General features: G+C 43.6%; 1 long non-coding RNA gene across 2 annotated transcripts; it reads left to right on the top strand.

Annotated features, from left to right (window-relative positions):
• Positions 1 to 2,108: 2,108 nt before the first annotated feature.
• On the top strand, positions 2,109 to 14,305 carry LOC130542613 (uncharacterized). 2 transcript variants are annotated; one of them, XR_008957286.1, is made up of 2 exons: positions 2,109 to 2,323; positions 13,728 to 14,305. It is a non-coding gene; the product is annotated as an uncharacterized LOC130542613 (long non-coding RNA). The 2 variants fall into 2 exon arrangements; XR_008957287.1 differs by lacking the exon at positions 2,109 to 2,323 and adding an exon at positions 9,271 to 11,349.
• The last annotated feature ends 247 nt before the right edge of the window (positions 14,306 to 14,552 follow it).

Genomic DNA, 14,552 nt, shown 5'->3' with positions numbered 1-14,552 from the left:
TTTTGCTAAAAACAATGTAGAATAATCCATTAATGCTTTTGAAAGCATTTCTTTTTTTTTTTTTTTTTAAGATTTTATTTATTCCACAGAGATAGAGACAGCCAGCGAGAGAGGGAACAGAAGCAGGAGGAGTGGGAGAGGAAGAAGCAGGCTCATAGCAGAGGAGCCTGATGTGGGGCTCGATCCCAGAACGCCGGGATCATGCCCTGAGCCGAAGGCAGACGCTCAACCGCTGTGCCACCCAGGCGCCCCTTGAAAGCATTTCTGAGGAAAAGTTACAAAATACGACCGACGTGTCCTTATACAGTTATTCAATATACAGGCGAGTATTGAGACTTTTGGGTTCTATTTCATCTTTTAACAAGGAACCTTATTTTACTCTTTTATTTTTAATATTTTATTTTAATTTGATTTCAAGCGCATGATGAGGGCTCACTTTTAAAGAGCACCTACATTAAGGAGGGCACGGGATGGAGTGAGCACTGGGTGTTGTGTAAGCCTGATGAATCACTGAACTCTGCCTCTGAAACTAATAATACACTATATGTTAATTAATTGAATTTAAATTAAGAAAATAAAGAGGACCCTAAAGCAATCATTAAGGCTAAAGAAACTATTTATTATGTGAATAAATAAGTAGTTGATCACTTTGCAAGTTTAGATGCATAAATATTTGTATGTTATTGTTGTTTCTCTTTTTAAATCTAGACATTTTCATGGCATATTTTGTGATTAAAGTATCTTCAAAGTATTAAGTTGATTCATTTTGGTCCCTTGAAGTTCTCCTTATTTGTTCACCCTTGATTTCAGTTTCCCATGTCAGCCTAATCGGAACTGAAGCCTTGCAACATGGGCAGACAAATGACCTTAGACCCACCTCCCCCAGTGCCCCTCTGAGCTGCTTTCAAAGGATGACTTCTCTCCATGCAGAGATGCATTTCCCCCCTGTGGTTGCCATAGGAAAAAAAGAATGCCTAATTCTGTTTTGTCTTCTGGGTTTCTTGGTACGGAGGTAGGCACTGTCACTTGTGGTTCAGCGTGTCGGTATAGATATGAATACCTGGGTCTAAGTCCCAGCCTTCCACCTGCCAACTGTGTGATCTCATCCAAGTTGCTAAATTGCTCTGTATCTCAATTTTCTCACGGGCAAATAGGGAAAACTCATAGCTCCTAATTTATGAAGGTGTTGTACATATTTAAAATATGTGGTACATGGTGAGTCTCAATGAACATTTGACATTATTATTACATTAAAATAGATACACAGAGTGAGCCTTTTTGCTATTATAATTTCTTTTAAATTTAGAAATTTATGGAGAACATTTTCTCATGCCTGTAAACATGTGTCATAGCTGATAGTATTTCATCTTGCACATAAGCCATGACTTACTCATTAATACCTTGTGTTTGATATGTGGATGGTTTCTTTTTTTTTTTTTTTTTTTTGCTGAATAACGTTTTTCTGAAGAATGTGATAAATTTATCCTTGTTTTATTAATAGGAGTTTCTGAACAATTTCATAGGGTGTGTACATTTTTAATCCTTTTGATATTTTTTCCAAATTGGCCATAGAAATATATCAACTCATAGTCAACATCTGTAGAGACAGTATGGATCTTTCTAGCCTGCCGTGCACACTTTCATGTGTCTCTCCAGCATAATCCCTCCTCTACTCCTTTAGCACATTAACCACCTCTGCACATTACTGGACTCCTGTCATAGAAAAATAGCTTTTACTGGTTCGAACATTTAAATCATGATCAATGATGAATATATTAGGGATTTATGTATCCCAAATGTTAGTTCTTTCACATTACTTTTTTTTTTTTAAAGATTTTATTTATTTCACAGAGAGACAGTCACTGAGAGAGGGAATACTAACAAGGGGAGTGGGAAAGGAAGAAGCAGGCTCTCAGCGGAGCAGGGAGCCCGATGTGGGACTCGATCCCAGGACCCTGGGATCACGCCCTGAGCCGAAGGCAGACGCTTGATGACTGAGCCACCCGGGCGCCCCTCTTTCACATTACTTTTGTCTTTAATCTTGGGTCCATTTCTCCTGTCTCTACTCCTTGGTGTTTACTTCCTGTTCATATCTGTCTCTCCAGAAACGTTTAGGTTCCAACCTCAGGAACGTTTTTCAGACATGCCATCACCAGAGTTCTTAGAAGCTTAGGGTCACTGCGGCACAATGATCCAATGATCCTTTAAGCCAGATGAAATGTAAGAGGAATAGAAAGAAGGCTTAGAACCAAAAGAGCACAGAAAAAAACACAAAATAAGGGACAAACCAGAAGGAACCTCTGCTATGGGGCGTGATTTTAAGGTAAGGATCACATATGGAAAAGTCCTTTATATACTGAAATGAAAACACACTCAAGAGACGTTTTTTAGCGTAAAAGCAGGGTGTGGAGCGGTATGTGTCGAGTACTGTGTTCCTACTGGCGTTAGAAAACAGGGCCAAAGAATTTTGTGTGTTGCTTATTTATGTATAATGTCCGTCTGACAGAACACAAAAGTCCCCGTTGGCTCTACGGAAGACCTGGAGAGGGAAACTAGGGTGTGCAGAACAGGGGCGTGTAGGGAGTCTTTCACTCTCTGTCCTTTTGCTCTGTTTGACTTTTGAACTACATGAATGTGTTGCCTATTCAAAAGTAAGAAAGTAAAATTTGTGGAAACTTTTCTCTCATAAGTGAATATCTTGTGTTACTCCTTAACTTCCATCATGGTGCTATTGTTTTTAGAAACCACTGTCTTGGGGCACCTGGGGGGCTCAGTGGGTTAAGCGGCTGCCTTTGGCTCAGGTCATGATCTCAGGGTCCTGGGATCAAATCCGACGTTGGGCTCCTGGCTCAATGAGGACTCTGCTTCTCACTCTGCCCCCCCCCCCCCCCCGCTTGTGCACTCGCTCTCTCTTTCTGAAAATAAATATTTTTTAAAAAGCCCCATTTCCTTCTTTTATACTATACTGTCTCATTAGCACACATAATAAAGATCCCCTGAGACTAACAGGCATTCTTCTGACAAAATTATTATTATTATTTTTTAAAGATTTTATTTATTTATTTGACATAGATAGAGACAGCCAGTGAGAGAGGGAACACAAGCAGGGGGAGTGGGAGAGGAAGAAGCAGGCTCATAGCAGAGGAGCCTGATGCGGGGCTCGATCCCACAATGCTGGGATCACGCCCTGAGCCGAAGGCAGACGCTTAACCGCTGTGCCACCCAGGCGCCCCTTCTGACAAAATTCTTAATTGTAAATTTCAATTATCCACAGGCTAAATACGACAAATCTCTCTCATAGAAAACCTTTTCTTTTTCTTTCTTTAAGTAGGCTCCATGCCCAGCATGGAGCCCAACGCAGGGCTTGAACTCATGACCATGAGATCAAGACCCGAACTGAGATCAAGAGTCAGACGCTTAACAAACTGAGCCACCCAGGCGCCCCTGTGTCATATAAAATCTTTGCAGGTTGTCTTCATTTTCATTTTATGTTAGGAGGAAGCTAAGGACTTCTGGGTCCAGGGGACAGCAAATATTTCCAGGTTTCATAGAATTAGTGGCAGGCAAAAGAGCTAAGCTTTTCTTTTTCTTTCTTTCTTTCTTTCTTTCTTTCTTTCTTTCTTTCTTTCTTTCTTTCTTTCTTTCTTTCTTTCCTTTCTTTCTTTCTCTCTTTCTTTCTTTCTTTCTTTCTTTCTTTCTTTCTTTCCTTCTTTCTTTCCCTCCCCCGCCTCTTTCTTTCTTTCTTTCTTTCTCAAAAGAGGAAGCTCATTATGTTTGGCTCCCACAGCTATATATTCTAAAAACATTTGGCTTTTTTTTTTTTTTTGAGGTACTTTAATCAAACACAACTCAAAATGATTCACTTGGACAAGTGGTCTTAACAGCAAGGAAAACAAACACTTTATGAAAACAACATCTATAAGCCTAAGCCTCCTGTCTTTTATCTTTACTATTTTCTCTGAGTCTGGCATGAAACAGACACACACCAGCCTCCACAGGGGGTTAAACAGAGAACCATCCAAACATCACAAAGTGCCGTCCAGAAATTTGATGACTTCCATTCCCTGACTCTGGTGCACAATGCCTGGCTCGTGGTGCAGGGACCATGATGTCCTGGCCCAGGACAGATACTTGCAGTGGGTGCCAGAAACAGCAGTTCTCTCTGCCCCCCCCCCCCCAGCACAAGATCCACACGTCTTGGAACGAGCCTCCATCCCTTTTCTAGGGAACTGAGCATAAATAGCTTGTTTTACATCTGGCTTGAAGTGACTTCTGCTCAATCTTAAAGGAGGGTCTTAACTCCTACTTCATTTTAGGTCAGCTTTCAGCATTTATTGTAGCTCACTCGTTTCACTAAGCTCTTATTTCTGTGTATTATCCTACATAGGGATGGAAGGAGAATTAAAGGATCTGGACATCTGCTTTTAGAGGGGGAACAGGACAGAACTGGGGGCTAAGGCTTTGGTTCCTGGGTTTTCAGACCTCAGAGAAAGGAATCATCTCTGGAGCCTGAACTCCGTTAGAGACCACAAAGTAGCCTTTAAATCAGGTCTTACATGGAGCGGGGTGGGGGGGATACTACGCGGGGGTACACTGAATGGAGTGGGGTTGTGGGTATTCCTCTATTCTTCTTTATAGCTCTTTATGCTTGTCAAATTTCCTACTGTGAGCCCACTCCTTAGTAGGTCTGTAAGCTAGAGGAGTGATACTACCTCTCGGAATCTCTCTCTTTTAAGAAGAATCTTTAAAAGGGAGATAAAAGTAAACATGCTTAGGGCTTGTGGTGAAATGAGACCACAAGCACACAGTGCCTGACTTGGAGTCGTTGCTCCGTGAACACTGATGTCCTCACCATTGTGCTCTTCATGGTCCCCTGTTCATTACAGAGTCAGTGGTTTGATTTAGGACCAGCAGGCAGGGTCACTTCAATCAGAGAAGATCTGTCCACCCCAGTGGTTCTCAGATTTTAGCGTGAGTCAGAATCACCGTGAGGGCTTGTTCAAAGCAGACCGCTGGGTGTCATCGCTAAAGTTCCTGACTCAACAGGCCTGAGGCGAGGGCTGAGAATTGGCATTTTCAACAAGTTCCCAGTGATTCCGATGCTGATGCTGCCGGTCCAGAGGGCACACTGCGAGAGCGGTGGCTCAACAGGACGCACAGCAGAGGTTCATTTCAAATTATTCTGAGTATAAGTACCTGATCTCTGTCTTTCCTTCCTCCCTTGTTCCCTCCCCACTCCTGCTTCATTTTTTTTCATATTTGGAAGTTATAGAAACCACCAAACTCTGTGTTTCCCACCTCTGTATTTTTTTGTCAACAGCTCAAGTCTCTTCTTATGTCAAAAAGCCAGGAGGGAGCAATCATGTTGTTATGCTTTAAGTATCTTGTTTCATTTAGATACCAGAGAAAGAGAAACAAGCATTCTCTGGACATTCACTAATCTCAACTGATATTGTCTGCTAATAAAAGATAGTCTCTTTGATGACTAGTGCCTAAAAAAAAAAAAAAAATTGGAAACTCTATAGGCACCCTGGAGCCAAGAAACATTTTTGACATTTAGGACTTGTTTAATCTTTTATCAATATAAATATTTGAAAAATAAAACGATCAGGAAAATGGCTAAGGAAAACATTTCAGGTCAGTGCTTGTAATAGCAGGTCATGTTCAGTTTGGAGCCTGTAAAAGCCCTCTTTGTCTTCCTAAACTCTGTAGGATAGAAGTTCTTTGCTTGGGATCCTGACGTTGAGCGCAAGATGGTGTATTTGCTTATGTGCATTTTTCTGGGAAGATGGTTCATGTTTTCCAAAGAATGGTCAAAGGGATTTTGACTCAGAAAGGGTTAATGCTGCTGTGGAGACTTGCTTGGTCAAAAGCCACATGTTAATTTCTTGGTGAAGAAAGCACATCTCTAGCAAGGGAGAAGGAGCTGGTCGCATGGGCTGTGAGTGGCCCATGGCAAGATGAATGAGGAGTGAACTCCACCAATGAACTGTAGCGGAACCATTTTTATTTCCCTCATCTGTAACACAGAGGTAATAAAATACTTACCTAGCAGAGTAGTTGTCAAGTTCAATGAGATATTTGCAAGGCGCTCAGCTAGTATCCGGTATGTGGCAGATGCCGAATAAATGGTAGCCAGTAGCGGTAGAAGCCCTAGTGTGCCTTACGGTGATCACTGCATAAACACCAGAAGCAAAGATCTCCAGCATGTCTTGGATTCCAAATGAAGGATCAAAGGTCTCCTGTGAGGTAGTGTTATTACCTTCACCTTACCGTTTATGAAACTGAAGCTCACTTCCAAAAGGACTTAGGGCAGGCTGTTACTTTATGTTGTATCCATGTATCAGAGCCATAGCTTCTGCCAGTAAAATTGTAGCATATCATTCTGTAAAATATATGAGTATTTCATCCATTGTGCTTTGTGGGGAGCACTGTGATTTCTAAGCACTCAACCTCTCAACAAGTATGAGAAGCACTGGCCAAGTTGGTGTTTTGGAAAATAGCCTGCAAGAGGCTAGGAAACTGAATCATCTGATCTGAACCCATGATCTAGCTACTGAACCGCTCCCCTGGCTAGAAGTAACACTCGTCCCCCCGTATCATTCCCCTTGGAATTAGTTTTGTATTTAAGCAAAAACTTAGCTAAAAAATGGAAATATAATACACATCAACACACAACAGCACACTCATACTATTTAAAATATTTGTTTTCTGAAAAGGTGACAACGGACTCCAAGCAAGATAATATTTTTAAAGATTTTATTTATGTGGGGCGCCTGGATGGCTCAGTCAGTTAAGCAGGTGCCTTCGGCTCCAGTCACGATTCCGGAGTCCTGGGATGGAGCCCCGCATCGGGCTCCCTGCTCAGTGAGTCTGCTTCTCCCTCTGCTCCTCACCCCGCTCTCATCCTCTCTCTCTCTCTCTCAAATAAATAAAAATATTTTATTTATTTATTCATTTTAGAGAGAGAAGGCCAGTGAGGGGAAGGGCAGAGGGAAAGGGTGGGAGAGAATCCCAAGCTGAGCACAGAGCCCAACTCGGGGCCTGATGCCAGGACCCCATGATCATGACCTGAGCCAAAACCAAGAGTCAGACGCTCAACCAACTGAGCCACCCAGGCACTCCAGCAAAACAAAATTTGCACTTCACTTAGACTGCTGGTGATAACACTCAGCAGAAATGCTTGCTATTACTCCCAGCTAATGAATCTCTGGTGTTTTTACAGTTCTTTCTCTTAGCGAAGGACCTCACAAATGGAGGTGTTAGGTTCTTGCTATTCAAAATGCAGTCAAAGCCCCAGTAGGATCAGCATCCCCAGGGAGCCGGTTAGAAATTCAGAATCTCAGGCCCACCCAGACCTGCCTAATCAATGTACATCTAAAAAAGTTCCTCCGGTGATTCGTGATTCGTATGCACATGAATACTTGAGACACATTTGTTTAGGTAGCCAAAAATTTTCTTCGGGAGAGTGTGACCACATTTCCAGGGTGTGGAGATGGTTTCTATTTCCTGCCTCTCTTCTTTCCAGCATGTGTGCAAGTCGGTACCAGGTGTAGCTCTTGGCTCTCTGGAACTGCTCTTCTGTTCTCCCTTGGTGGCTTCTGGCTTATGCTGCATATGAGGATACACCCCACTTCGACCAGGGTTATTTGCCATCTTCTCCCAAAAAGCCCAGATAATCAGAAACTAGGCAGAAGCCATCCTCCAGTTGACCAAAACCCTTCTGGTTGGGCACTAAGGGGCACAGTGTCGAGGCTGCATTTCCCCAGTGATGGAGCAAGCTGTAAATGACTTAAATTGAAAGAAATTGCTGCTGAGAAATCAAACCCATGATAATTAGGAGCTTGCTGAAGAGAAGGAGAGGTTAGGAAGTGATGAGTGGAGAAAGATATATTTAAAATTGAAACGTTGTTTTTTAACTTTTGGTTTTAACGCCTTGCCGGGGTCCTGTTCTAGCTGTAGGGGACCCGTTTACCTAACAGAACTTCTGTGTTTGGTCAACATGCTCTACCCCATTTCCAAGGGTGCTGATTTTCAGGGAGCATGTTTGCATCGGAGAAGCAAATTTGATCCAGCTGTTGGCCAAGAGTAAGCTGACTTAGTGGATTCTGGAGGTGTCATTTCAATGTCAGTATCACAAAGGGGGTTAGGAATTATTATTATTATTATTATTATTATTATATTTTATTGTTATTGTTATCATTATTGAAATGGTCCCCAAACTTGGGGAAGAGGCACCCCAAGGGACAGAGCAGATGATGGCAGCTCCCCAAAGAGAGAGGAAGAGAGAAAGCAGATGTAGGCTTTGTGGGTGAGAGCCAAGAAAGATAACCCTTTGGGGCCAGCCTTTGACAGGACAAGGACCTCTGGCACTCTGCAGCAGAAAGCCTTATGTGGTCTGTCAGGCTTGGGGAGCTTACATGGTTTGGTGGAGGTCACGGAGCTAGAAAGGGCAGAGCCAGGACTGAATTGAGTCCAACCGGTTCCTTGGCTTGGAGAAGTCCAGGCTAGGGAAAAAAAGTTTACTTCTCAAACTTTAGCTGCCTCAGAAGCACGTGGAGGGCTTGATCACTTGAAATCCCTTGAAACAGTGCTGGGTTCCACCCCAGAATGCCTGACTCAGTGGATTTGCAGTGGGGTCCGAAAAACTGCATTTCTAACAAATTCCCAGGCAGTGCTGATGCTGCTGGTCCAGGGACCAGACTCGGAGAACCACTGTTCTATTGGCTCCCTCTACTAGAAGGATGGTCCTGACATTGTCTTCCTAACAGGCCCTCATTACAGTCCTAACTTCCTAAGGTGGGTTTGCCTGCTAAACTATAACAGAGAAACATATTAATGCACAATGGGGACAGGAATGATCAGTGTCTACACTTTCAGATTTCCCCTCCCTTTTAATGTCCCTGCGCCTCTTCCCCTTCCCAGCTTCTCAGTGGGTGAAGCTTCTTGCTTGATGGTCAACTCCTAGGTTCTTTTCTATGGGGCTGAATACTGGAACTAGACCAAACCAAACCTAAAGGAAGCTTGAGAGGCTGAGCTGATGTACACAGTAAAGTGTTAAAGAAAGGGTGATGGATTGAGAATCCACTTTGGCTGGGCACTGGGAAGAGTTACAGAGAAGAACAGAGAGCGAGGGGCTTTAGAGAATGAGGGGCTCCAGACTAACCATGGGAGCTGCAAGCAGGAGTGGAGGAGGGGAGAAGGGTTCAGTGGCCCATGGGCTAGATGCCTTTCATGTCCTACAGTGGATGCAATTACAGATTGAAGCATGTTTTTGCTCCTCAGCTGTTTCTTTGAATGTAATACCACATGAATCTGGGCCATGTGGGTCCTAGTGATGTGGGAAAGGAAGGCAGAAGAAAAATTATTAAATTTCCTTACTATCTACAGCCCATTGACAAGTCCTTGAAACAGGTAGAGTGGCATTCCTCTAGGGACTCAATTGCCTCCATGGTAGTACTTTGCTAAGGGCAAAGGCAATCCTAGCCTGACCCCCCACCCCCAGGATCCTGTAAGTCTACTTTAATGTATAAAAATTCCTTTAGAAATTTCCTTTATCTCTAAACCCCCCAAGATACATGTTGGCAATCATCTCCCAAGCATATGGCCCACCGATATACGTCTGAAGGGTCTCATGGCTAAGGTTTCATTAGCCGGTAATAAGTGACCTTTTCCCAACAATAGCTAGCCCCCTCAAGGTCCTGGAAACCTTGCTTCCAAAATTCCTTAGAGACTTACACTATCCCTAACCCCCTCCCAACTTGAAAGTATATAATGGGTCACACCTCACGACCCTGGTGCAGCTCTTTCTGCCCACGGGTCCTGTCCCCATGCTTAATAAAATCACCTTTTTTCACCAATGATGTCTCAAGAATTCTTTCTTGGCCATCAGCTTTGAACCCTAACATCTTTCCTACATCACTAGGATTGATTTGGGACTTGGTCTTGCAATAGTGATGATGGTTCTCTTCTGACTTGTCCGCACCACATCCTCTAGTTCTTATTGTGACAAGCTGGGAAAAGATGCCCGAGGAAATTCAAGAACGCTGATGCTGCATATCTGTATGAGTTATTCCTTAATCTGTGCTAGGATTCTTCTCTGTTGCCTCCAAATATTCAGTACAAGTCTATTACACAAAACAGCGTTGCCTTGGAGAATGAGGAAGAGGGTAGTATGTTCATGTTCGGCACAAAGTAATTATGGAAAGGACAGAGCTGATGAGAGCAGTGATGAGGAAAGCAGAGGGGATGGGAGTGAGACCAGGAGAGGAGGTTTGGAGGGAGAGGTGACAGGTGAGTATCAGGATAATGTGAGTGCTCCCAGAAAACTTGTAGAAAGCACTGGGTTTCTTAAAGTTATAGTTATTTTGTTTGGCTGTTAAAATCAAAGATGATCCCAAAGGCTGGAGAGTAGTGGTACCTCCCAATGGTGAAGAAGACAGTTGGATCCTTTATGCAATTTTTGTCAACTCTTACAACTGATTTAAATGTACATCTGATCCGTCTTGAAACAAGGGGCCATTATGCTAAGAGACAAGTCACTGGGAGGGCTCTGACTTCATAGGAGCCTGGATGTGATGAAGAAAGAGAAAACCTCACAGGAAAGCTGCATTTTGATATGTTCCCAGGTGGATTCACCCTGATCAAAGAGATCTGGACATCTGGATTAAGAGACATCTTTAAAGAACATTGGTATGCTCAAAGCCCCCAGAGCCCGATCTATTGTAACCAGGTAGTTTTTAGACTAAAAATCATCTGCCTGGCTCTGAAATACTTGGAGAGCAATTTTACTTTCAAGTACACTGACACGGTATCAGATTCTTGTAGTTTTTTGAGGCTCAGCTTCCCATAATTTCAGTTTTGCTGCCCTCATTGAAATCCTACTTTCCAGATTGAAAAACTGAAAGAATCCTGTTTTATGACATGTTGTAGTTATATTTTCATCTATCATGATCATATCTACCATTATTATGTATCCACTATATGTCATAAAAATAGCCTGGATCCCCAGTCCAGGATGCCTGCGCAAGCCGAAATGTGATTCTGTTTGCTTCCCACCCCCCACATTCTCCACGTCCTTTTGTCTTCTCCTCTGCAGATCTGCCCTTCCTACTCAGCTCTTCTTCTCACACCCACAGAGAACCTGATTCCAGTCGTGAGGAAAACTTGTGAAACAAATATTTGGGTTGTATTACAAATCAGTTGTCATTTGTTTTCCATTTCCTCTATTTACATCTGCCTCCCTGCCTGGGTTTATTTGAAGAGGGGAACGCACACTCAAGCCTTAGCGAGCGGCCAAGACGGGAGGTTTCCGCAGCACCACTGCACACCCAACCCAACAGTTTGCTAGTAAGAGATTTTCATTTTGGCAACGTATTTGGAATCTTTTGTCTTGTTTTGTTTTAAGGTTTTATTTATTTTGTTTTGTTTTTAAGATTGTATTTATTTGAGCAAGAGAGAGCAGAGTGAGAGAGAACACGAGGGGGGAGGGACAGAGGCAGAGGGAGAAGCAGGCTCCCTGCTGAGCAGGGACCTGGACAGTGCAGGGGCTCCATCCCAGGACTCCGGGATCATGACCTGAGCCGAAGGCAGACACTTAACCGACTGAGCCACCCAGGCGCTCCCTATTTGTAATCTTTGGAAGCTTGCTCTCTGAGGAAGACGTGGGTACAAATGGAGTTCTGCCAATGGCACCCGACTTTGTAATGCGACCCATTTTACAATCACTTGCCATATCTGGTATTTTGAATCACATGGTAGGTACCATTTTATGTCTTACTTTGTTTTACTCGATATTTTATAATATAAAATTATCTTTTCATAAAATTTGTTTGTAGAGGGAAACATCCTTAAAGCCCACATTAGACTCCAGTGTACAATGTAGCAGTGTTCATGTAATCACCGTCCATTTTGTTGGGTAATTCAACGCTTCTTACTAGAATAAACCACGCTGTCATGAACATCTTGGTAAACAAAAGCACCATCGGTGTCCGGAACCCTTTTCATGGGATTGTCACTTGAAGTGGAATTCTATGGCCAAAGAGTATGCACATTTTGAGGGCTCTTGATGCATATTGTCAAATTGCTTTCCAGAAAATCTGCACTATTTTACTACTCCACATCCACTACCTCCGTCCCTGTCTCCAGCCTCTACATGAGTAGCGTAAGAACAGAGTGTGAAATGCTCGGTGTACGGTACTTGGCACCTGGTAGTGACTCCATCGATAGTAGTCAGTGTTGATGTCACGGACGTACAAGTTTATTATCCCTGTCGCTTCTCCCCTCCTCTCTCTGACTCTTCATAGAGATCCAGAGCACCTATGATGCTCTAGGCTTGTCTCTGTTGCACCTCACTGGGGTGTCCAGAATCATCTGTGTATGTCCCTTCCTGCAGTGCACTGCGAGGACTGACAAGCTAAGGGGATACATTTCTTGAAACTGGGAATGTTGAAAAGAAAATGATTTACAGTTTTACCTGCCCCGGATTTTTCAGTAGGTGTCTTATGACTGTAACTCAGTGGTTCTGAGCCCAGGCTATACAACAGAGTCATTTGGGAACTCTGTAAACAATACCAGAGCATGGCCTTAGTTGGTTGAGGGTGGGGCCTGGACACTGGCATTTAAAAAGTCCTTCTCGGACAATTCTTTTTTTATTTTTTAAGATTTTATTTATTTATTTGACAGAGACAGAGACAGCCAGCGAGAGAGGGAACACAAGCAGGGGCAGTGGGAGAGGAAGAAGCAGGCTCATAGCGGAGGAGCCTGAAGTGGGGCTCGATCCCAGAACGCCGGAATCACGCCCTGAGCCGAAGGCAGACGCTTAACCACTGCGCCAGCCAGGTGCCCCTACTCAGATAATTCTAACAGAAGCAAGCAATGAGCATCATAACCCAAAGATGAGCGGTTTGGACATTCCAGGCGCCACGCGGCACCTACCGACAGACTTAGTTGGAAGCTAGCTGCCTTTCCTGGTGTCTCTCAAAGATTAGACCAGGAATATGGGATGAAATCCTAAGAGGCCTCAATCTTCAACATGTTAGCAAGTATTTAGTAACATTCTGTGTGCTTAAAAGGCCAGAGACATCAACTAACTCCTTCCAGAAAAGTTATATTTTTCTCCGCATTCATAATAACGTCCATAGTACCTCATGAGGAAGAAACTGCAGTTCAAAGTGGTTCATTGTTTTTTAAAGATTTTGTTTATTTATTTGACAGAATGAGAGAGAGCACAAGCAGGGGGAGTGGGAGAGGGGGAAGCAGGCTCCCTGCTGAGCAAGGAGCCTGATGTGGGGCTTGATCCCAGGACCCCGGGATCATGACCTGAGCTGAAGGCAGACGCTTAACTGACTGAGCCACCCAGGCCCCCCTCAAAGTGGTTAATTAACTTGTTTGTTAACCTCTGCTAACAAGAGGCCAATCGAAACCAAACCCAGGACCCCAAATCCCATGATTTTTCTACCCTTAAAAAAATTGCATTCATCTCTTTGTGCTCACGTAACCGATTGTGATTTTCCTTTTTTGCTGTGCGGGGCCCTTCTCCCCCCAACAAACAACACCTGTATTTCGATCAGGTCCTATGGGTGTGTTCTAGACACAGCCTAGGAGGAATGCAGCTGTATCTAGTCATCACTTTATAAATATTGATGAAGAACGGTACAAATGTTTTAAAGGAAACTTTATCTGAAGGAGTGCCTTGGAATTCAGCTGTTTCTTTTCATGTCTTTCAGACCTCCTACCCCTGGCACTGAAATCCAAACAGCTAAGAGTGGGCCAAATCCCAATGTTTATTCACTACTGTGGCACCCGCAATTCTGTCTCTGGTAGGCTTTGGGGCCGGGTGACGCCAGGGATGCAGTCGGCCCATTCGGCCACCGTCCCGGAGCCGTCACAAATACTGCCTGCCACCGTGGCTCCACAAAGGATGTACTGATCACTTTCTTCACTCCTCTTAGCCTAAGGATATGAGAAAAGAAAAAGCCCATTTTATGGCAGAGAAAACTGAGGCGAAGAAACCTTGCTCGAGTTGCCTGAGGACAGTCACACTGGCCGTGCTGGAAGGGAACTTGTGCCTCGGATGGTTTGCTCCTCTGGGAGCTGGGCCTACCTTCATCGTTTTCCTGCATTAGTTGCTCATTCAAAAGTTGGTGACAAAGAAGTCTCCACAAAGGAGTTTATTGCTGCGTTGGTTATAAGAAGAAAGTTGGAAACAATTTAAATGACAAACGAGAGGGGAATGGTTAAGAAAAAATGTGGCTTACTCATTGTCTGAAATACATAAATATGAAAAATAAAAGTTAAGAAAGAGTGTTTAAAGAACTTGGGGAAATGCTTCAAATAGAAATGATTTTTCTGGCACTTCTTCATCTTCCTGACCTCTACGCCTGTGGTGCTCTGAAGGGGGGGGTCACTGACCAGTGACGGAATCTCAAGCCCCACCCCAGTCTGCTGAATCAGAATCTGCATCTTTTTTTTTTTTTTTAAGATTTTATTTATTTATTTGACAGAGATAGACAGCCAGTGAGAGAGGGAACACAGCAGGGGGAGTGGGAGAG

This window comes from Ursus arctos, unplaced genomic scaffold (genome assembly GCF_023065955.2).
Source record: "Ursus arctos isolate Adak ecotype North America unplaced genomic scaffold, UrsArc2.0 scaffold_4, whole genome shotgun sequence".
Lineage (NCBI taxonomy): Eukaryota > Metazoa > Chordata > Mammalia > Carnivora > Ursidae > Ursus > Ursus arctos.
Note: the sequence above shows the minus strand (reverse complement) of the source record. Positions and strands in the feature narration are given on the sequence as shown.